This window comes from Muscardinus avellanarius, assembly GCF_963383645.1.
Source record: "Muscardinus avellanarius genome assembly, chromosome: 12".
Lineage (NCBI taxonomy): Eukaryota > Metazoa > Chordata > Mammalia > Rodentia > Gliridae > Muscardinus > Muscardinus avellanarius.
The window spans coordinates 97659960-97677286 of record NC_137798.1 but is presented as its reverse complement, the minus strand read 5'-3'; positions in this window follow the sequence as shown (position 1 = coordinate 97677286).

Here is a 17327-nt window from a genome sequence, read left to right as displayed (position 1 = left end):
AGTTTAGATTTTAAGATCTTGACAGATCTCAGCTACTTTTGTAAGTGATCCGGTAAATGGTCAGAAGTCCTTTATATCCAGGCTTTCTTTTTCCTGCACTACCTTCCCTCCAACTTCTATCCCCTGTCAGCCACCATTTTCCCATCAGACATCATTTTGTGATGATGGGTAGTCACCACCTGGTGACGCCACAGTCACCATGGTCGCCATCTTGTGACATTACACGGTCACAACCTTGTGACATTATGCAGTCACCATCTTGGCCTGTGCCAGCCTGCAATTTTGCTGAGTCACAGACACAATTGCCATTTTGTGGCAACACATGGGCACCAGATTCTGACCCAGCTGGGTTACAGGCGTCACTTTCTGAGGACCCTGATCCACAGCATCTCTCCTCACCACCCCGGCCACCATCCTATTCCAGGGCAGCCTCCTACTCTAACCCACTCCTTTCCCACTCCATCATCCTCCCTTAAAGAACCAACTCAGGAGGCTTTTACCCTCTACCCTCTTAGATCTACCTACTGAGGCAGGATATGTGGTAATGACAACTCATTTTGTTGGACAATCAGCCACTGATATTTGGAAAAAATTTAAAAAGGCTGAGGACGGTCCTCAAACTCCTATCTGAAATTTGGTTAATATGGCATTTAAAGTTTTTAGTTCCAGAGAGGAACAGGTAGAGATGGAGTGTACACTCCAACTTTGCCTGAAGGCAGATTTGTAAGCCTGAATCCTGATTGCTGTGCAGAGGAGGCACAGCCCTCGGGACAATGAGTGTCACTTAGAGGTGGAGGATAGCAATGACAACTACTTCCGGGAGCCTGTTTTAAGTGTGGACTCAATGGTCACTGGGTCTGTAGCTACCATCAGCCACATCCTCCAACCAGACTGCCTGACGTGTGGCCAGGACGGACATTGGAAAAGTGAGTGCCTTTGGAAAAGTGGTGAACCCCAGGTGTCTCAACACAGGGGGCCCACCTTTCCAGACTAGGCCCTGCCACTGGCCCTACTCAGCCTGGCTAAAGACTGACAGCTCCTGGACTCCTCAAACTTGATCTTCCTTGCCAGCCCAGGGTAACTCTCAAGGTAGCGGGTCATTCCATCCTTGTCAGATCCTAGTTTTCCTTTTCCAATCATGGTACAGGGGATTGACAGCAAGCTCGCCCACCACACACTACAGGCCCTCTTTTACAGGACAAAATTGTTCTGCCAGAGGCTCAGGCTGAGAGGTCTTTAGGCTAATACATAATTCCCTACATGTGGGACCTACAGCACTTACACATTTCCTAAACCCCTTGTTTTATTCTCCTCTCCTGCAACAGCCGATGAGTAAAGTCAGTGCCTCCTGTTTCTCTTGCGCTGCTGTGTCTCCCCAAGGAGGCCTTCGCCCCTCCTTTCCTACCCACCAAATGAGAGGACACTTGCCAGGACAGGACTGGCAAATTGACTTCACCCATATGCTGCCTCACAAAAAACTTAAATATCTTCTTACCATGGCTGACATCCTACCAGGTTGGGTAGAGGCTTTTCCTTCAAAGGACAAGGCAGTCAGCACAGTGGCCAATGTTCTATGCTCGGACACCATTGGTTGATTTGGACTCCCTAATTCCTTATAGTCTAATAATGGACCAGCTTTTATTTCTAAGGTTACTCAACAGGTGGCACAAGCCCTTGGCATTTCTTGGAAGCTCCACATCCCATATCGACCGCAGTCATCAGGAAAGGTAGAAAAAATGAATGGGATTCTTAAAAGCCATCTAACAAAACTCTCTGGAGCTGTGGGTATCATGGCCTGAACTCCTACCACTTGCTCTGGCCTGTGTGAGGGCCACCCCTTGAGGTCCCACCTTCATGAACCCCTTTGAATTGCTGTATGCTCACCCTTTTTTGCTGAATAATGCTCTCCCTTCAGACCCCCTTCCTTTGGCTGCCTATCTCCCTTATTTGTCTTTTCTAAGCCACCTTCTCAGGGAGCATGCTGACCAATATCTTCCCCAACCTGGGACTGGAGAAGCAGCTCCACACCCAGCAGTCAAGGCTCTTAAGCCAGAGGATCAAGTCCTCCTCAAGTCACTTCAACCAGAACATCTCCAACCAGTGAACTGGGCCTTTTTCAGTGATCCTCACCACACCTACTGCAGCCAAACTGCTGGGGACCCCAACTGGCATCATCTTACCCAGCTAAAAAGGGCTCCATTACAACAGCCACTTGACAAATTCTCTTGTATAGTGTTGGGGCTCACTAGGCTCCATTTTTCTCAGCATAATTTTCTTTAATGCTTGCATTTCAGCAGGCCCACTTACTTACATAGTATGGTGCTCTCCCTCTCTGGATGCCAGACAGCCATAAGTATCAAACTCTCTAAAATCTGTTACTGATACTCCTGACCCAATAGCATGTTTTCCATTTGACCAGACTGACCCAAACCCACTCACTGCTGAAAATAGTGGCATGTGTCTCTCTCAGAGAAAATGCTGCTATTACATCAAAGATTCTGGTCTAATGAAGAAAACTACTAAGAATGGTGGTGTAAGTCTCTTTCTCTGGAAAAAAAAATGCTGCTCTTAATAAATCTAATGACAATCCACCTCATATCTGGAAGGGCTCCAAGGACCAGCAGCTACTGAGATCCTTCCATTCTGGGAAAGGGCCGATAGCTGATGGGCTTCTGCCTTTCCTGGGACCCACTCTCACGATTTGCTTTTTCTTTTAATAGATCCTCATCTGTTAAAGTTTATTCAAATGTGCATTACCAAGCTGTCCAGGATAACCTCCAATCAACTCCCACCTGCCTACTTCTGAAGGACTCAACCTCTCCTGGCCAAGGGGCCCCCTACAACACCCCCCTCCCCAAGAGCTGGAAGTAGCTTGGACTCGGTCTCCACACATTATCACCAAAAGGCCAGGATGATTGGTTGGGTCCTCCTCTGAGGCAGAGATAATGCAAAACTCCAGGTGCCAGAGACTTCAAATATCGTGAGACAGACTCCAGAGGACACAAGACTACAGATGTCATTAGAGAATCGGCATACCTATAAAACATCGATGCTTCCGCTCCACCACATGACTCAGCTGGCCAATTGGGACTATGCATGACTCTCTTCAAACGTGTGGCTTGTTGGTCTCTTACCCCATTGCCTGCTGACTCCCTGAGGGTGCTGGGTCTGAATAAAGCAGCAGCTTTTGATAACCTGGCTGGTATTTTAACTTCTTTGTGACTCTCTAGCTCCATTTTCAACATTTCATTCAGTAGTTATAACAAATGTATCACACAAATATAAGGTACTAAGAGTATAGAAAAGTAGGTTGCAGTATATGGGATCTCTCTGTAATGTCTTTGCAACTTTCCTATCCGCCTAGAACTTCTAAAATAAAAACTGTATATTTTCAAAAGAGGTAAGGTAGAGACATGAGTCAGGCCTAATGGTACACACCTGTAATCTAAGTACTTGGGGGCTGAGATTGCAGGTCTTAGGCCAGGACACAGTAACTTAGCAAGATCCTATTTCAAAAATTAAAAAAAAAAAAACCAAAAAGGTCTGGAGGTGTGTAGCTCAGAGGTGGGATGTCCCTGGGTTCAATCACCAGTACCCCCCCACACACAAAAGCACAATAAAAGGTTCTAATTAGTTATTAAGGGGGTGCAAATTAAAACTACAACAAGAGGTGAGTTACAAGTACACATCCACCAAAATGGCTATAATAAAAAAGGGGACACTATCAAGTGTTGGCAAAGATAGAGAACTTAGGACTTACATATTGCTAGTGAACTCATAAAATGGTTCTACCGCTTTATAAAACAATTTGACACTTTCAATAGAGTTGAACATAAACTTAACATCCCACCCTGCAACTCTAGGAATCTATCTACCACCAAAAAGGGAACATATGCCCACATGAAAAATTACACATTAATAAAAGTTTATAAACTTGCATATTAAGTATGAACATATGAATATAATATATGAATACTATATATATATATATGAATAATAACCTCATACTAAAAACAATCCAAATGTCCATCAAATATCTGAGTGGAACAGTAAAATCAATAAAAAAAGAATGTTCTTTTGACAAATAGAACATGAATATACCTCCAAGACATTGTGCTAAGTGCAAAAAAATTAAACCCAAAGACACTACACAGAGAAGGAGCCAGAAAAAAGACCCGCAGTGCAGCCAGAAAGCAGATCGGGGGGCCTGAGGCTATAGTTAGAAGAGGTAATTGACTATAACAGTGTTTGTTACGATGAGTAAAGCAGGTAAGACTTATTGGAGAAACACAATGGTTAGGATGAGAGTTTACTATGTCTAATGTGTATATTAGCATAACACAGTTTAAGGAATCTATGAGAAAATAATGATCTCAAGTTAAAAAACATAAAAAATGATATAGAAGAAAGGAAATAATAAGCAGAATAGAAATTAATGAATTTGAAAGAAAATATTAAACAAGACAGATCAAGAAACCCAAAAATTAGTTATTTGAATATACACTTAATTACTCATTGATTAAATATAATTTAAAGACTTCTTAATGAAATGAATCAAGGAGAAAATAAGCACAAAAAATTCAAATTGGGAATGAATAATTGGACATTATTGTGAATCTGGAATATGTTACAAAGGTAAGAAGTGGAAATAAAAACTTTGTATAAGTAACTTTAAGAAGTTAAGTAAAATGGACAAATTTCTAAAAAGAAAAAAGATGCTCGAAGAAATTCTGAATAGTTCCCTATGAAAGAAATCAAATCCATAAATTAAATTTTTCTCCCAAAGAAAATTCTAAGCCCAATGGTTTCTCTATCAAATTTATCAAATAATTAAAAGAAAAACTAAGGTCAAATTTACACATACTCATTTCTGAGTTTTAGAACAACAAAAAGCACCCCCCCAACTTGTTTAATGAGGTCAGCATGACATTGATACCCAAACCTTGCAAGAGTCATAGTAAACAGAAAAGCTGCTGACCACTGAGTTTGGACACATTGCATTAATTATTTCCACTAATCACCACAAGAATCCTCTTAGATAGGTAATATTATTTTCTTAGTTTAATGTATCAGAAAACTGAGGTTTGTGGAGAGCAAGGGATTTGCCAATGTCACTTCAGAGCAATACTGAAGGTGTATCTGATGGATCCTAAACACCCTCAGAGCCTTTCTCTTTGGTTTCTTGATTCTAACCCCCAGCATCCTCTGTCCTTGGGAGAAGTAGAAAGTTAAGAAGCTGAGTCTCAAGTACAAAAAAGAAGAAGTTAAATTGTCTCTGCTCATGACAACAACTTATATACAGAAAACCCTAAAGACATAACCAAAAAAAAAAAAAAAGAAGAAAGAGAGAAAAACAATCACTAGAACTGGTAAATTCAGTGAACTAGTAAGCTTAATAAGTTGTAGAATATAAAATAAACATGCAAAAATGAGTAGAATTTCTGTACCCTAACAACAAAATACACAAAATAAGAAGTCAAGTAGTAATGCTTGTTACAATAACTAAAAAAGAATAACAATACTGAAGAATAAATTCAACCAAAACACTATACACAATACCTATACAAATAAAACTATAAATAGATGAAAAACATAGCACAAATAAATGGGGAGATATCCCATATTTATGGATTGAAAGAGTTAATATTAATAAAAATATATAGAACTCAAAACAATGTACAGATGCAATGTAATCCCTACCAAATTTTCATAGGCATTTTTAAATTTTTTATTATTCCTTTTTTATTATTCCTTTTTTATTATTCCCACCTCGTTCCCTCCCCGTCCCTCCCTCCCTTGCTTGGCTTAGTGATTGACTTCAATATGTTTAAGTACATTGTGTGTTTTAGAGATTTTCCTCTTCCCCCCTCCTTTCTACTCCTTTAGGTTGTCTTGTTTGCTTCTCTATACGATTTCCTCTTTCAAGAGTTCCTCCTATGACCCATTTCTCCCTAACTCTCACATATTAGGGAAAGCATCTGATTTCTTATTTTTTGTGACTGACTAATCTCACTTAGCATAATGTCCTCCAGTTCCATCCATTTCCCTGAAAATGATGTAATTGAGTTTTTCTTAATGGCTGAGTAAAATTCCATTGTGTACATATCCCACAATTTTGTAATCCATTCATCTCTTGATGGACATCTTGGCTGGTTCCATAGTTTGGCTAAGGTGACTTGTGCAGCTATGAACATAGATACACATGCATTAGTTTGGTAGTTTGGTTTCTTTTTTTTTGGGTAGATACTCAACAGTGGTATTGCTGGATCAAATGGTAGGTTTGTTCCCATTCTTCTGAGGATTCTCCATACTGTTTTCCAAGGTGGTTGCACTAATTTGCAATCCCACCAACAATGTCTTAGAGTTCCCACTTCTCCACATCCTCGCCAGCATCTGTTGTTGTTTGTGTTTTGAATGATTGACATTCTAGTTGGAGTTAGATGAAATCTCAGGGTAGTTTTGATTTGCATCTCTCTGATTGCCAGTGATGTTGAGCATTTTTTCATGCATTTATTGGCCATTTTAATTTCTTCTTTTGTGAAGTGTCTATTTAGTTCATTTGCCCATTTTGTTATTGGATGCTTTGTTTTCTTAGTGTTGAATTTCTTGAGTTCTCTGTATATTCTAGATATTAGTCCTCTATCAGTAGTTTAGGTGGCAAAAATCTTCTCCCATTCTGTTGGCTCTCGATTGAGGTTGAGAGTTTCCTTTGCTGAACAGAAGCTCTTCAGTTTCATGCAATCCCATGTATTGATTCTCCTTTTAATTTGTTGTGACTTTGGGGTCTTGTTGAGGAAATGTTTGTCTGTGCCTATGTGTTGTAGTGTTGGATCTATGCCCTCTTCAAGGAGCTTCAAGGTCTCTGGTTTAATTTTCAAGTCTTTGATCTATCATGAGTTGACTTTTGTACAGGGTGAAAAAGTGGGATTAATTTCCAATTTTCTGCATATGGTTAACCAGTTTTGCCAACACCATTTGTTGAAGAGGCTATCTTTTTTCCAGTGTATGTTTTTGGCCCCTTTGTCAAAAATCAATTGGCTGAAAGTGTTGGACTTGTTTCTGGGTCTTCATAGGCATTTTTTTTTACAGAAATAGAAAAACAATCTTAAAATATGTGTTGACATACAAAATATTGGAATACTGAAGGCAATCTTGAGTGACAAGAACAGAGCTGGAGGCCTCCCACTACCTCCCTGATTTTTTGCCCTATACTGGAGGCTGAACCCAGGGGCATTTTACCTCTGGCTATACCCCCAGCTCTGTTTTATTTCTTATTTGGAAACATGGTCTCACTAAGTTACCGAGGCTGACCTCAAACCTGTGATCTGCCTGCCTCAGCCTCCCAACTACTGAATTTACAGGCAGGTACCTCCATGCGCAGCATACTTCCTGATTTCAAACCATATTGTGAATCTGGAGTAATCAGAACAGCGTAACACTCATCAAAGCAGATCCACACGCCAACAGCGGAACAGAGCTCAAAAGCAAGCCCTTATTTATGGTCTATTGACTTTCAAGAAAGGTGCCAAAATGCTACAGGAAAAAGACAGCTTTTCAGTAAATGGTATTGAAAAAGTAGATATCCACATGAAGAAGCATGGAATTGAACCCTTACCTCACACCATATAAACAAATCATCTCAAAATGGATTGAATACTTAAAATCTGAGACTGTAAATCTACTAAAAGAAATCATGAGGGAAAACAACATTCATTAATCTGGGCAATGAAGTTTGCAGATTTGATCACCAAAGTACAGGGAATAAAAGCAAAAATAGATGAATAAAAAGCTTCTGAAAAACAAAGGAAACAACAGAATTAAGGACAACCTATGAGTTAAGAGAAAATATTTAAAACAATGCCTCTAGCCAGGTCTGATGGCACAACGGGCTTGTAATCCCAGTACTTGGGAGGCTGAGACAAGAGGATCTCCTGTTCACAGCCAGCCTCAGCTGCTTAGGTTCTCAGCAACTTAGTGGGACCCTGTTAAAAAATAAAAAATAAGACTAAGAGTATAGCGCAGAGGTTTAATGCCCCTGGGTTCCATCCCCAGTTCCACAAAAAATAAAATATAAAAACAAATAAATAAAAACATACATCTGATAAGTTGATTTACAAAATATATAAAGAATTCAAATGACTTAAAAGCAATAAAAAACCAATTTTAAAATGGTCTAAAGACCTGAATCTTAAAACAGTTCTCTGGATTAGGCATAAAAATGACCAACAAATATATGAAAAAAGTACATCATCACAAACCATTAGTGAACTCAAGTGAAACTCACAAAGAGATATCACCTCATATCTGTCCACTGTCTATCACAAAAATGGAAAAAAATAAATGTTACCAAGAATGCAGAGAAAAGGGAATTTCTGACAATGTTGGTGGGAAAGTAAATTAGTACAACCATTATAAAAAGCCTTATCAAGTTTCCTCAAAAATGAAATATAGAACTGCCATGTGGACCAGCAATCCCACTTATGGGTACATATCCAAAGAAATTGATATTATGTTGAAGAGATACCTGCAATCCTATATTCATGGCAGTATTATTCACAACTGCCAAGATATAAAATCAACCTTGGTGTCCACCAACCAATGACTGGATAAAGAATATGTACTGTATATGCACAATGAGATGCTATTTAGCATTTTATAAAGGAGATTCGCCATTTATGACAATGTGCATGAACTGGAAGTCATTATGCTAAGTGAAATCAGCTGGGCACAGAAAGACAGACATTGCATGATCTCACTTAAACAGCTGAAATCACAGAGTAATGAGAGAATAATGGTTACAAGAGGCTAGAGAGGGAAGGGAGAATGAGAAGATATTAATAAAAGGGCACAAAGTTTCAGTTCTTCTGTGAGGCAATCTACTGAAATCTGTAGTACAGAGGGTGACTATAATAAACTATTGTATATTTCAAAATTTCTGACGGTAAATTTCAAAATTTCTCAGCACACACAAACAAAAAAACTGATAAGCCAGGCACACACCTGTAATTTTAGTATTTGTGAGGCTGAGATAAGAATATTACAGGTTCAAGGCCAGCCTTGGCAATTTAGTAAGAGATTCTCAGCAACCTAGCAAAACCCAATGTTTCAAAATTTAAATATAAAAAGATAATTCTGTGAGGTAATAGATGTGCTGATTAACTCAATTTTCTTATTTTACATTTTACACATAGACAGAAGCCTCATTTTGTACTCTATTTATATATATAATTTATAAATCTATATATGATATATAAAATACATAATATTTCTTTATAATATTGTATTGTATATTAATACAATATTGTTATATTAATATAATATTTATATATAAATATAAAATATTTATATGTTTATCTATTATAAATTATATATTATATATAAATGGAGTACAAGACATATATATATATATATATATATATTTATAGTGTACAGGTTAAAAATAAAAAATAAGCCAGACAAAGTGGCACATATCTATAATCCCAGTTACTTGGGAGGCTGAGGCAGAAGGATTGCAAGTTTAAGTCTAGCCTGGGCAACTTTGTGAGACCCTGTTTTCAAATTTTCTTAAAAGGTATGCGTGGGGGTGAAGAGAACCTGGAATGCACCTCAGTAGTATAGCACTTTGTAGCATGCATAAAGACCTGGGTGGTTCTGATCCCCAGTACTGGAAAAAAAAAATTTTTTTAAAGCCAAAGATTATGGCATGTATTTTGTTTGTCCTCCAAGGTTTTATGTGTCGGGGACTTGGCTCTCAGTGTGACTGTCCTGAGTTGGTAGGACCTTTAAGATGAGGCCTAGTGAAGGCTCTTTGGTAATTTGAGGGTATGCCCTGAGAAGAAATTAATGTAGGCCTTGTGGGGCCTCATTTAGTCTCCAATCATCCTAGGGTTCCTGTTTTATCACATGATCCACCATAGTGACACCATCCACCCTGAAATTCTCACCAGAGCTGAGCTGATGCCAGTGCCAGGCATTTGAATCTCCAGGACTGTAAGCTAAATAAACCTTTTTTCTTTATAAAGTTGCCCAGCCTTGTGTATTTTATTATAGTAATAGAGAACTAAGGCACTGAGCCTCAGAGGAATTCAGCAACTTGTCCAAGATTATGGAATAAGATGGAGATGGAGCAGCAGGCAGATCTGGGACTCAGCATAGTTTCTCATGAGGGAAGTAGTCCCCAAAGAATATGCCTGTTCCACCCCTTGTTTCAGAATTTTTTTTTTCAGGCTACCATAAATATGTGGAATCATGGGCCACATCTGTATCAAGGGGGAGCATCCACTCCGCCACTTCACACGTCAACTCAACACCCTGATACAGAGCCTGGGCTCATAATCTGCCCCGCAGAATCCCTATGATCAAACACAGAATATTATGACCACTGCCTCACGGTGGGGATGGGCAGCAGGGAAGCTGAACAAGAATCAGTAGAACGCTGTGCTATGAGCATTGGCTTTAGCTAAGGCACCTGGGTTAAAATCCTACTGCTGTAACTAGTAGTTTGACTTAAGCAAGTCTTCTACCCTCTCTTTTCCAGAATTTCCTGAACAGCCACATGGGAAGAGCAATTCTCAGCAGCAGAACTTGTGAGGGTCACACAGTACATCAGGTGCTGTTCAGTGTTCTTTCCATGATCCAGTACTAGAATGACTCCAAGACTTACCCCAGGCCACACAGCAAAGTGACAGATAATCTGAATTCAAACAGGAGCACTTGCTCTTGACTGCCATGCTATGGCCACGAGCCTCCCAATAGAATTGAGTGTGGATTGAATAGGTCAGTGCACCTGGTGAGTGTTAGCTACTCTCCACACTTGATGCTGGGTACTGTGCTCAGTCTCCAACACACTAGAGTTGAACAGGACCTAGCATAGGAAGGGAGAGGGGGAGAAAGGGGTGACTCAGATAATGTAGACACCTTAACAGGAAGGCCATGAGAGCCAAGACCATATGTTCCTGCCTGACCAAGAAAATGAGAGATGAGAGGGCATTGAGTCTTTCTTGGCTCAGGAACTTCCTACAGGTGACCCCAGAATTAATGATCAGCAGGAGAAGGATCCAGTCAGTTCTCTTGTCCCACAGATTGAAAGGGCAGTTCTTAGTATCAGTGACAGCCAACCCAGGTTTGGGACAACCATAGAAAGATCTGAGAGAAACTTTTCAAGGCCTTTGAAACATGGATAGTCCTCCCATGCCACTCCCACACTGGCACCAGTACTGGTTGGCATCTTTCTTTGCCAACATAGCTCATGATTTCTTGAATAAATAGTCAGGCAAGGTTGGGCAAGGTCAGCCAAGACCCCTCCCTGGAAATTCTGATCACTGTGGTTTCTGGCTTGACATAACCTGTCACAGTCCAGGAAAGGTCTGGATATGAGATTTCAAAGAGCTCAGCTAGAGTTCAGAGGCCCCGAGCAAAGCTGCAGTTCCAGCTTTCATGGTCAGCAGAGGTGAGATGTGGAATTCAGAACAACACATGTGTAGCAGTGTGAATTCAGAGGACTCATGGTCATTCATAGAGGGCTTCAAACACAAGCTTCTGTGAGGATCTGAGGTGACCCTCAGTAAAAACAGCAAATCCTTCTCTAATGGGACCCAGATGTGATAGTGTCTGCCCTGGAGGCTGAGGATACCTGAGGCAGGTGCAGCTCTGCAGACTGGATGTAGTGGTAAGCAGAGAGCAGGTATCTTTGCTCCAAAGGCCACTATCCAGGGCCTGGTGGACACAGAACAGTGAGTCAGGGAATATGTGATGAATGACTCAAAAGTGCTTATGAAAAATGTTCCTAGTCAGACATGGTGGTGCAGGCCTGTAATCTCAGTACCTGGGAGGCTGAAACAGGAGGACAGCAAGTTCAAGATCAGCCTCGGCAACTTAGTGAGACTCTCAGTAATGAAGTTAGCCCCTGATTCAAAATAAGAAAGTAAAAAATAGGGCTGAGGGTATAACTTGGAGGTAGAATGCCTTCGGGGTTCAAACCTCAGTACAGAAAACAAACAAAAATAATGTTATTTATTTTTAAAGAAAAAAGACATTTATTGATTTTCTAGCAAATTGGAGAAACCAATAAACTTTAGAGTTAAGAACCAAACCCTGGATTTTCCCTAAACAAAGGAATCAAGTACCTTTAAGGGTTAGCTCTTCATGGTCTGGTTGCTGTCTTATCAGAAAGAACATAATTAACATCTGAGTCATCCTTGAGTTGTTTCTTCTTTTCCCGACCCACAGGCACTAGGTCTTCATCTATTGTATCAGTAAACTGATAATGATTTTTCTATTTTAAAGAGTTAGGAAGTTGATGATCAAAGAAAGGGTCTTTCCGAGCTTGTAATCCCCACTTGTAATCCCCATGCTTGGGAGGTGGAAACAGGAGGATCACCCAAGTTCAAAGCCAGCCTTGCTAGCTTAAGTGACCCTGTTTCCAAATAAAAAAATATAAAATAGTTGTGGGAGTGTAGCACGGAGGTAGAAGAGTTTCCACGAACCCCAGTACCACCAAAAAAAAAAAAAAAAAAGAAAAAAGAATGGGTCTTGTCTGGCCCTGTCCATATAGGATCCAGTATTTGATGGGCACCAGTCACCAAAGAGATTATATAATAATTTTAGCAATGATTCTGTTGATTGATGCCTTAAGATGTGTGGCCTACTGTGCTAGACCCAGTATCGCTCAGAGTCCCTCATGAGGCAGGGACTCTTGCAGCTCTGAGAGGCAAATGTGGACATCCTCTGAAGAGGATGGACATGGCAGAGCAGAAGCCAGAACCCAACTTTCTTGTTGTTAAATTACATATTTGAAAATAATTCCTAACTTACAGAAAATTGCAAGGACAAAAAAAAAATATCACTGTACCCTTTCTCTTACTCCATACATACACACATACACTTATATGTGTGTATGTATACATAAGCATTTTTTCATAGTCTTTTGAGTGAATTTTATACATCATTCCCTTTTATTCTTAAATACATCAATCTCTAGTTCATATGAAATTAAGATATTATTTTTCAGTAACGCTATCACCTTCAGGCAATTTAGCATGAATGGATACTTTGACATGAAGTACTATCAATAGTCCCAGTGTTGTCGGTTGCCTTAATGATGTCTCCATAGCACAGCACATGTTTCTCCATGAAGAGTCTAGTGAGTCATCAGGAATGATCTGTTGGAGTTTGGTAGGTCACCCCAAATCCTGGAAGGAACTTCTTGTTGAAGCCCTCCAAGAATGACCTCCTCCTTCTCTGAAATCCAATCACAGAGGTCATGTCTCTTTAGTCTTCTCTGATAGGTATCGTATTTTTTCTTTTATGACACTTATATTTTTAAATAACACATTCTTACTATCGCTAAATACTGTCAATATACATATGGAGAAAGATATATTGACCCCTACCTCACACCATGTAAAGATCAGATCCAGAGAGCTTGCAGATCTAAAGGTGAACTATAAAGCTTTTTAAAGAAAACATAAGAACATGTTTCTCGACATTAAAGGAGGCAAAGATTTCTTAAACAGGCCATAAACAGTACTAACTATAAAAGAATACATGGATGAATTGAACTTTTTTGAAACTGTGAAATATGTTCATGAAAGGATTCCATAAGGATTTTATTAATGATAGAGAGTTGAAGAGAGTCTGCACACTTAGAGAAGATATTTCTCCTACCCCATCCTGGGGGCCCCCAAAGGAGGACCTGGCCTGACTTGTCCTCAAATACAACTGAGCATCTGGGTTCACCCGGGACTTGTCTGCCAGCTGCCATGGGGTAACCACAAACTCTGATGCAACTCCAGCCGCATTTTGATATAAGAAAATAAATAAAACTTGAAGGTGTTGAATGCAACGGAAAACTAATTTGTGTATTTCTGTGTTTACTCCAATTTTTCTGAGAAGCCTCTCATTGGCTAGTGGCTGGGGGTGGGGACCACCGAATGGTGAAGGCCATTGCCCCCCACCTCTAACCATTAACCAGTAGGGACACAGCAAACAGGATTTATCAGGCAGCGTCCACTGGCTCACTGTACCCATGCTGGGATCCCAGACAGAAGGCCAGACCAGCACAGACAGCACGAGTGAGTGACCACACAGGTGAGTGACTCCGTGGCCCTTGTCCTGTGTCCAGCTGCTCCTCCAGAACAGCAGCTTTCTGTCCCCTGGCTTTCTGTCGAGAGGCAGATTGGCATGGCACAGGCTGTGAAATCAGACTGCCCGACCACCTTACATGCCTACTCTGATTCCTTGGCTGGGGTGTTCTCATCTGTGAGGGGAGGGTCACATAAGCCAAGCATTGGGGATGATTGTGACTGGTACCCTCCAAAGTCCTGTGAGATGGGTGGTGTTTTCACTCCATCTTTAGGATTAGCGTGGAGTTGGGGCTGAGGCACGCAGTTGCCCCAGAAACAGCAGGCAGGGAAGGAAGCCTCCCACACTTCTTGGTTCCGTGTTGCCAAAGTCCTACCCAAGAGGGATCACAGAGAGGTGTGTGGCAGCTGGGGTACTGAAGGAACCAAAGGGCTAGAGGGAGGTGACTTTGCCTCTGAGTGTCCACAGCCAAAAAGGACTGAGAGGGCAAAGTAGGAGGGGATGGACCTGGAGTGGGGCCACTGGGGCAGGGCTGGGGCAGGTTCATCTTTATCTCGAGCACTCAGCGCTCATCAGGACTCAGCCAACACTGGGGCACTGAAATAACCCGCCTGCCCTGCCAAGCCCTGCTTCAGGATAAAGCGTGGCGTGCACCAGGGGAGCCACTGATGCACATTATCACCGTGGCAAAGACTTTAAGGGGCTGGATTTAAGGCTGGGGACAGGGTTGATACAAGGCGGCCTGGAGCATGGGGAACCCCTTGGCTGAGTCTGTGAGAATCGACCTCATCCAAAGGCACTTGGGAGCCACTGGAAGCCTTCAGCAGGAATCCAAGGAAGAAGCGGCTTCCTGCAGAGGAGAGATCCTGTTGGAAAAGGCTGATCCTAAGGCAGGGGTCAGAGAGGGCGAACTGCTGGTCCTGGGAGCCATGCTAAGGTCATCTGTGTCTGCTCACTGGGACTAGAAAGGTGAAGAAAACATCAGAACAGATGAGACCAAGGTGGGGATGATTATCAGCTCCACTTAAACCAGGAGAGCTCAAGCAGCCCGCCCAAATTCGTGTAGTAAATAGCACTGCTGGGATCGCAACCTAGCCTGGTTGGCCATGGAACCCAGAAAGGTAAAAGAACTGTCCAGCAATCCAAGTCAGAAGCCAGGTCTGGGGAGAATCCAAGAGCCGGGAGCTGGGGCAGAGCGGGTCCCACCTGCCTCCACCATCAAGGCATTAAGGTTGAAAAGTGGGGACCTCAAAGCAGTCAGTGGGTTTTTCTTTAAACATGGAGAGATGGAGGAGATGTGCAGGAGGAGATGCACATGTCTCGCTTTAGGTCTCGGGTTTGGAATTTGCCAGGGAAGGGGCCTCCAGAGTGCATGGGTTTAATCATGGGTTCCTGCCCCCCTTCACAGAGTGGAGAAGTGAACCAGCAGAATGTAGAAGTGAGAGCTGCTTCTCCCAGTGTGATGCAGTGGTTTTGTACAGCTTGGAGCCACCAGGCTTTCAGGCAGAGCATCTATTCACTGACTCTGACCTTGGGTGGATTTCTTTTTTTCAATGGTTCTTACCAACTTGTTTATTACTGACATATTTATTTTTCCCTTCATTTTTTATTATGGTAAAATATTAATAAGATTTATGATTTGGATCATTTCTAAATATGTAGTTCAGTGGCATCAAGTACATTCACACTGAGTGGTGTGCAACCATCACTACTGTCTCTCTCTAGAACTTTTTCATCATTCCATACTGAAACTCTTTCCCCCCTAAACGATAACTCCTCACTCTCCCCTGTCACAGCCCCTGGTGACCACCATTTTTACTTTCTAGCCTAATGTGTTTGATGACTCTAAATGTGGAATATCACAGTGTCTGTCCTTGGTGACTAGCTTTCTTTTCATGTAACATAATGTCTTCAAGACTCATCTATGTATAGCAGATGTCAGAACTTTATTCTTTTTCAGAGTCAAATACAATTCACCATATTTTCTTTATTCATTCATCCTGTGATGGACATTTGGGTTGTTTGCATCTTCTGAGTACTGTGAATTACGCTGTTCTGACACTGGTTTACAGTTACCTGTTCAGGTTCTTGCCTCCAACATTTTTATGTGTGCACCTTACATGAAACTGCTGGGTCTAGTGGTAGTTCTGTGTGTAATTGTCTGGGGAACTGCCACACTGCTTTCTGTGCATCCCCAGCAGCAACATGCAGGGGTTTCAGGTTCTGCACGTCCACACCCGGACTTGTTCCCAGTGTTGTTTGCTCTTCATGACAGCCATCCCAATGGATCCCTAATCATTAGTAACATTGGGCAAATTCTCATGGGTTTATCGGGCATTTATGGACCTTCTCTTTTCTTTTCTTTTTTTATTTCATTGATGCATTGTAGCCATACCTCTTGATGAGAGTCATAGAGACATACATGCACACAGCACTCATTTAGCCCTCCCCTAGATCCCCCCACATTCCTTCCTCCTCTCTTCATCCCGTGTTCAGGACAGTGATTGACTTTGATAACTTTGGGAAGCACGTCATGTGCATGGTGGTGTCTTCCTCCCCTCTCTCATCTCCCTCCGTTAGGTCACCTTCTTCATCCTCTAAGGTTTCTCCCCTTTGTCTAGAGTCCCTCCTATGTCCCATTTTCTCCCGAGGGTTCACATATTAGGAACCACATCTGACTTTTCACTTTTTGTGACTAACTAATCTCACTTTGCATAAAGTCTAGCTCATCAATTTCTCGGAAAATGACATAATTTTGTTCTTTATGGCTGAGTAAAATTCCATTGTCTACATATCCCTCAGTTTTGTAATCCATTAAAAAAAATGCTCATTCTGTGAGGTAAAGAGCTAGCCTTCCGAGACACAAAACCTTCTAGTGGCATTTTGCTAGACTAAACAGCCTCCAGACTGTGGAGCACTGCATTGCTGATGTTGATAAGTTATTCAGTCTATGGTATTTTTGTTATAGCAGCCTGAATGAACTAAGACACCAGCTACTACCTGGGCTTCCCTTAACCCAGTTAAATTTATACATAAAATCAACCAGCATAACCATTCTGTCAATCTCCAGCCTTTGATTGTAAAATTTGATCCATTTATATCAGTAAAATAATTACTGAAAAGGAAGAACTTACTTCTGGTATTTTTTTATTAGTTTTCTATATTCTTTATAGGTTTTTCCTTAGCTTCTAATTCTTTTTCTTTCTTTCTCTCTCTTTTTTTTTGTACTGGGGATTGAACCTAAG